The sequence below is a fragment of the Thalassophryne amazonica genome, chromosome 1 (genome assembly GCF_902500255.1).
Source record: "Thalassophryne amazonica chromosome 1, fThaAma1.1, whole genome shotgun sequence".
In the NCBI taxonomy this organism is placed as follows: domain Eukaryota; kingdom Metazoa; phylum Chordata; class Actinopteri; order Batrachoidiformes; family Batrachoididae; genus Thalassophryne; species Thalassophryne amazonica.
In genome coordinates, this window is record NC_047103.1 from 152462245 (window position 1) to 152470710 (window position 8466).

Consider the following 8466-nt stretch of genomic DNA (forward strand, 5'->3'; position numbering starts at 1 on the left):
AGCTAATAGACGGTAGGGATGGGTATCGAGAACCGGTTCCTTTCTGGTATCGTTAAGAAATGATTCGATCCACCGACATCAATAAGCTTTGTGCTTAACGATTCTGTTATCGGTCCTTCAGAGTGGCCGTTGTTTTGAGGGGTGTTTGTCAGGAAAATGATCATTTCTCTACATTGATTACAGACCCTGCAGCGGGTCCATAATCAACTTTTCTGCAGCACGGCTTTGCATTGAACCTTGAACCAATCGAAGCAGTGGTTCGCAGATTGAAGCAATGCGTTGATCTATTGCTTTGTTTATTCTTTCTTTCTTTCGCTTAATTTTCCCCCCGCTAAAACCCTAAAGAGTATACGTCTGTGAGTATTATTTACCTTTTCTATGTTAAACCGACCTGTTATGGTCTTCTGAAACAGTTGATAGATGTATTTTATAACTTAAAAACGGGAGCGATGCTAACACGTTAGCATGTCTATGGCATTTTCAATGTTAAAAGTTAGCATTAAGCAGTTGCCGCTGTCATCACGTTTGGGTGAATTTATTTTCAAATTGTAATACTTAAATTTATTTTTGTTTATATATTAATAATCTAATGATTATTATATACAGTTTTAGAGAAAGAGACAAAAAGAACCTGAATAGAAACACAACAGAAAATATAAAAGCAACTAACCATGAACATAAATAAATAAATAAATAAATACATACATACATACAGAAATAAATGTTTCCTGTGAACACCTAGTGACTCTTACACCTCCATTTCATCCCTGTCTTATTTAAGTTTAATGACAGTTTGTTTCGGTCAAACAATATTTTCAATGTGTTAATTTCTTCAGTGATTTCTTCCAGAACTATCTGCCAAACTAGAAAACTGCTGCATCCTAGTAAAGCCGTGGTTACAACCCGCCATACTTGCACGTGCGTGCAGTCTACTTGCAAAAACGTGGGCTAAATTTGGAGATCCGTACGTCGTTAAGTACTGCCTCAGTACAAATTTAGGAGCATGCAGACACACGCAGACACGCCATAGAGGTTTTAGTGCGTGCAGAACGTTCACTGCGGTCAGGCTGCAGATTCACCAGCAGTACAGATGACGCACATTGTGAGTACTGCCTCAGTACGGATTCAAAGCAGCGCATTTTCATTCAATTACTATTGAATTAACCAAATCCGTACATAGGCAGTACGGATTACGGCACTCACCACATACTATGGAGGCTGACAGACTTGCATGCATGACGCAGCTTCTCACTTGAACTTGGACTTTATAACGTCAGCAACACAGACTCTCCACAGCTTCAGTCTGATAACTAGCTGTAACTTTTCGAGGCAAGGAAACACTCGTACAACTGACCGCTGCAGGCTGGACATCCTCATGCATCGCAGACGCCGAAAAACACCTGCCGCTCCGGTCCCGCTCATAAAAAAGAAAAGCGACCCCCCCTACACACACACACACACACACACTGCTTTATTGTCAACTCTCTTTATCGTTACCGCAGAAAACGTATGGCGAAAAAAACGCACGGTGGGTTGTGACTGGGGCTTAAGAGCAGAATACTACTGGAATGAATTTGAATAAGGAAAGTTGGTTTTTTTTTTTCTCACCTAAATGGATGCTGCACTCACTCCAGTTTATCGTCTGGAATAGTCCCAGATTGCATTTCAGAGCTTCTAGAATTGAAACATTTTTGTGCAGGTGGTGTTGGGGGGTAATTTTGGGTTTCAGCTTTTTTTGTTTTTCACCACTTTCATCCCTGAATATGTCAATCATGAGTCACTTTTGTGCGGATTAAAGTTACTAACTGGGACTCCTGTCTTGTTTTGAGAAAGAAACGAGAATCATCCTCCGATCTGTTCACACAGCTCCAAACGTTCCGCGGCTCTCTGACGAGTCAAGTTAGAACGATAGAATCCAGTCTGAATTAATAACTTCAAAGCGAAACACTGTTTTGTTTATTTTTATTTATGTCCAGAGATCAAGGATACAGTGACCAATTTCATATTTATTTACTTTAAGACTCAATGAAATACATAGAAAACCTGTAAAGCCTACTTTTAGTACAAAATTCACGAGGTATCAATAAGGGAATTGATAAGGAATCGGATCGATAAGCAGAATCGATAATGGCATCGATATTGATAAAACCTTATCAATACCTATCCCTAATAGATGGTGCTAATTCTTCTAACACACACACACACACACACACACAGCCGTTCGGAGGCAAGAAGAGCTGTTAGGATGAAAAGCTGGACAAATTTCTAACACGATTTTTCACTGGAGTGAGGAAAGCAGACAGCAGTCTGTGCACGGCACCACGGGCTACATCGTCAAAATTGTTTTTTGCAAGTTGACTGAGAACAATTATGGACTCCTGAAGTTTGTGTTGGACTGTTGATGTCAAAGCACCAGTGACACACCAAAATGTAAGTCCCTTTTCTGTTGTTTATAAATTAATAAAATATTAAATGACAAGGACCTATTTTCACCCTTATATAAAACAAAAATGAATGTTTTTTTCATTCTTTCAATGGAACTAATATTTTATGAACTGAAAATGTTATGTACCATTCAACGAGGTGAATACCTTTGAACTCATTAATATTCATTATTTGTATAATCAACAGTAAATTTAGTCAGGATTATGTTCATTCATTTCATTTCCTTTTCTCAGAATAAAGTATAAACAAACATTTCTCATTGAATTCTTTATTTGAAATAGAAATATGTACTTGCGCACACATGGCCATGAACCTCATACCTGCACTCAATTTGGCCACCACCAGTTGACGAACAGCAACAAAAACCTACACTCCCCACATTACATGAATCTATGGAACATAACAATGAGATTTTTTTGTCTTCTAAATTTTTTCTCCTTTTTTTGATACATCAATCAATTGTAATGCATCACAGGTATGCTCATCATCGCTCTTCTGCTGTTTTTGGGTTTTACCAGGCTGGAAATAGTCTTGTCATTGCTTTAAAATAGCAATGTGTGCAACTGCCTTTTTCTGTTACTAGAACTAATGCTAAAATTCAAAACATAAACCAAATACATTAGTACATCTGCATGGCATAGCCAGGGCCACCTTAACCTGCCTAGAGGCCCTGGGGCTGAGTGATGTTTGTAGGCCCCCTACTGCACACAATGAACATACCACATTGTTACATTAGATTGTATTATTCTCCTAACAAATATTTTGCACAAACAATGGTGAAATTTTAACAAACTCACTTTAATAACCAAACACAAGCAAAAAAATACAATTAAACATAAAGTGCAAAACATATTTAACAATCAACATGTACATTTGTTTAGAATATTGCACTCGTGGCCATTAATACTATAAATCAAAGTGCCATTTAGTGATGGAATATAGAACTATTAAAATATTACACTCAATTAAAATAAAAAACCCAATAGCAAAATATAAATATTTCTAACCACCAAACTGCAATAGTTGAAATGTAAAGTATTATTCTAATAAGTAAACTTATAGTATTGAAATCAGTTATGAACATTTTAAAGCTATGAACAACACTTAACAACATAAACCAAAGAGCCATTTATAAATAAAATATAAAACTACAAAAAAATTGCACTCAAAAGTAAATACCTCAATAATTATACACAGCATATATTAAAATTGAAATTGATTGTAAACTGTCAAAACTATAAATACTTCAAAATACAAAAGGATCATACAATAAACAAGGAACAGTAGAATTACTTAAATATTGCACTGGTCTACACAACTTAAATCACCAACTATAGCTAAAATAAAAACAATTGTCAGAAAAAAAAACATAATTTTCAAACATAAAATAAAGCAGCCTGAATGAAGAAAAGCAAACACAGAGCTATCACCACTAATCAATAATAATAATTAAAAGCACATACCATATAGACCTTCTTACTAAGGACCATGGAAAGAGCCACAGCTTCAGCACCATTAGGAGGGACAGCTCTTAAGCCTGTTAAATACATAGAAAGACAAAATTGTGCAAACAGCTAAAAATCAGTGACAAAAAAAAAAAAAAAAAGAGATGAGATATTTAAACATTATACAAGAATTATAAATATTATAGAGCAAGCAACTATAAAACTGGTTTAACAGATGCATATACAATCGCAATTTCTACTTAAAACCTAAAATAAACCAGTGGAGTCTTACCTTCTCAGAAATGCGTTTTTCTTGACTTTCTGGTAGAGAAGTCTTTGATGATGTCTTTAAAATCTAGCCCCCGAAGGATGTCGTGCTCTATAGACATGAGTGAAAGATGGTGCATGCTTGATCGTAACCGGGATTTAACAATGGACAGTTTGGAAACGAGCATTCACCAGCAGCATTTGTAACTGGCAGTGTCAAATATAACCTTAACGCAATGTCTGTGTTTGGAAATACTGTCTGGAGTTGTTTTTTCCAAATGTCTTTAAGCAAGTCTATGGCTGAGTTGTGATTTCATAAAAAACCAAACAGGGAGCACCCTGTTTGGTTTTTTATGAAATCACGAGAATGTACAACCTCTTCAACAAAGTCCTCCGCTAAATCAGTTTTATATTCGTTATATAGCTTGGTTGCAGCAATGCGAAGGCTTTGGGATGAAATTGATTTCAAATTATTTAAAAATCCAAAGATTTCACACAGACCGTTATAGGACTCGTATCTCCTGTCAAGCTCTGACACAAGGCGATCAATGACAGTGAGATAAACAAATGTATGGAACCGTTGTTGACCCGTCAGTTGTACATCAGGTTCAGCTGATTCATCTGCATGTCTTTTTCTTTGTCTCTGTGTGTCTGCCCTGTACTCAGCTGATACAGTGGGGGACATGTTTTTAGCAGCAGTTTCAAACAAATGAAATTTGTCCCTCAGTCCAGATACATAGTCCCGTAATGATTTCACTAAATCTACTGCATTGCACAGATCTAAATTGACTGCCTGAAGAGCAGTACTGACATTCTGGACCCGTCCTAGAATGGTATTCCACATATTGCATAGCAGAGCAATTTCGATTCTGTCCATTTTTTTGTTTAGAACTCTGGCCTCTTCTCCTGTTTTTCATCAGCTACGATTGCTTGGAGGGCTTTTTGTATGTTGGCATAATTGCCACATAGGGCTTTTGTGGCATCTGCATGAGCAGACCAACTAGTGTCTGATAAAGTTTTTAAAGTAGACCTGCACTGAAATAAATGCAGTCAGATCTTTGGACCAAAAAATGACATATTTACACATAAGATCCTTCTGAATGTAGTAAAGTAAATCTGCAAGCCCAGATCTGTCATTCAACAGAGAAATCTTAGTTTAAAAATTTACAGCTAAAATTTAGCCCTCCGCAAAACTGTCAGCACATCCTGGACGCTGCCGAGACGTAAGAGAGGAGACCCTATCTCAGCATGCATTGCGCGCATCAACTGTAATTTGTGGATTTACGTCAGTTTGCATCTCTTACAAAAGCACCTTTTATTTTGTATTATACAGAAGGATCAACTTTTTTTAAAACTTCATATTGTCTTGCGGTACATTTGGTGAGTACACATTTCTTTTATTGTTGCTTGAAAATGATTGCAGAACTGTATCTCGCATTCATTGCAGCTTACTTTTAGATGTTGAAACCAGGATGCGTATAACAGTAACATTACTAACTAGGGCTGTGCAATTAACCAAATTTCGATCGCGATATCGATATCTGTATCAAATGATCTCCAAACTCGTATAATCGAGTGAAACGAGTTAAGGGCCTTTCATCAGGCCAATCCGTCAATGTGTCCCAAGACGCATGACGTCAGACTCGTCGCTTCGGAAGCGGCAAGGGGGCGGGATTGCTACGTCACACTCTGGCTGTTTCCACAACCTGAAAAAAGTTTAGTGATCACCTTCTTGAATTTGCGTCGCATGAACCACAAAAAAGCTTTAAAAAACTTCAGTAGAACGATTCTCCCATCACCCTGCTGGGAGAAGATTTTTTTCAGCTACTTTTCGGAGTGACGCCGACCGAGGGAGGACTGACGACTTGGGATATCGATCGAACCGCGACAGCGAGCCAATTCGCATGGAGAAGTCGGCCTTCAGGCATCATCTCTAGGCAGACCGAGGCAGGCAGCGAAGGTGATGGAGCAACCCACTCAGTCCGAAATCTCCCACTTTTGGATATATGCGAAGTCCCAGTTTGCCCAACAGAGTTTAGTTCTGCAGCTTTATCGAGGTGAGAATAATGTAAAAATAAAACTTGACGTTTACTGAAATGCTGTGAAAGTTTAATGATCGGCTAACATTAGCTTAGCCTTTTAGCACAGTTGATCTGAGTGAACGCTTTAATTTGTAAATGGTTCAGTCTTTTTTATTTTTACCAAATAAACCTACAGCTTTTGTCAGACACCACAAAAGCTTAACTTTAAATAACTTATTTTTTCGGGTGTTTTTTTTCCATCATTTTTCCCCGTTTTTTTTTCCCTTTTTTATATATAAACTTAGTGTTTCTTTATATTTAAAGAAATATTTTTATCTGTCCTAATCAGGAACATTTGCTGTGCAGAAAACCAAACTTCCATTGATGAGCTGAACACTACGTCCAGTTGAAAGAAACAGCACCAGAGTTCAAAGCTGCAGAAGAGACCTTCATCTGGTCCCGAGAATTCAGCAGAACATCACCTGCTTCTAAATAAAAGGCTCTTTCAACAGCAACTATTTTATTATTTTTAAAAAAGCTGTTTCATTTTATATTTTAACAATAAATGAACGGATACATTTCTCCAAAAGGAGATAAGGAGACGTGGTCAAGGGAATGATGACAAAAACACAAACTAATGAACATAAATTGAAACAAATATACATAAATTGAAAAAAAAAACAATGCAGTCGCACTATGTCCTAGTAGCACAAGTCAGGGAGATGCCCAAAGACACTGACCAACTGGTCAGTGACAACAGGGAAGGGAGAGGAAAACAGAAAAATAATATATAATATGATATTTTTAATATTTATTTTATTCATTTTATGTTTTATACAGGTAAGGTACAGTACATTTTCAATTTAGAGGTTTTGCGCACATTGTCTATAACAATTTATTTTTTTTTTTTTTTTTTTTTTAGAGAGAGAAATGCTGAATAAATGCATTGTGTAACTAAAAAAAAAAAAAAAATTGTTTGAATAATCGTGATTTCAATATTTACCTAAATAATTGTGATACTGATTTTTTCCGTAATCAAGCAGCCCTATTACCAACAGATAAAATCAATTTCAATGCGGATCGGACTGAAGGTGCGAGCGCTCCGTCTTCTCCCCGACGTCATGGAAATGACCCGGATGTACAAACTGTTTTTGCGGAGGGCTAAATTTTAGCTGCAAATTTGTCATTTTTAAACGAAGATTTCTCCGCTGAATTACAAATTTGGGCTTACAGATTTACTTTACTGGATTCATAAAGGTCTTATGAATACATATCAGCTATTTCTTTCTGAGATCTGACCACATTTATTTCAATGCAGGTCTACTTTAAAGTCTCTATTCTTTGGCTTTCATTAGGTTGCAGCACTGCTGTGATTATCTGCCAACGTGAAGTGCTTTTTGAAATAAAGTTGTACAGCGTTTGAACAAAACTAAAAAACTGTTCACTTTCTTCACAACAGTTTACAGTGTTTACCCCCACAAGGTTTAGTGTGTGAGCTGCACATGGTACCCATTCAGCCAATGAGTTGACCTGCCTTATGTGTGCACCTTTATATGTCCCAGACATGTTGCTTGCGTTATCATAGCACTGCCCCCTGCAGTTGTTGATGTCTATTTCCATGTCCTCTAATGCCTTGGTAACTGTTTGGAATAGTGTATCTCCAGTGTGGCTAGAAATGGGTAGAAATTTCACAAAGCGCTCTTCAATATCTCCTGGTGAAACATATCTGAGTATAAATGTAAGCTGATTGACATGAGTAATGTCTGGGGTTGAGTCTACACTAACAGAAAAAATATTTGGCTATTTTTACCCTGCTTATGATTTCATTGAGCACTCTCTCCCATTAAGTGAATGAACTCGTCACAAATGTTTAATGACAGATATGAGGGTGTTCCTTTTCCTGCATTCCCATATTTCTCAATGTGGGCTTTTAAAAAAGGGGTCAAACTGGCTGATAAGTTCCATACATCCCAGGTAGTTCCCATTGTCTTTATCACCAAATCTTTGACTGCTTCCTCTAAAAGCCAGCCCTCGCTCTGATAAAAATGTCACAGCACTCATTACTCTTTGTAGAACATTTGTCCAATATTCACATTCCTCACTGAATTGTTTAATGAACTCTGTGTCCACAGTCTCACGTTCAGCTGATTGGTTAATGTATGGCCATTCTGTGAATCTGGCTGTTCTCATGCTCTGCAATTCTTTCTGTGGCATGCTTCCAATCTGAGAAGCCCAAGTTGGAAAAGGGGGACAGTTTCTGCTCTTACCAAATATTTTGCATGCAAAGC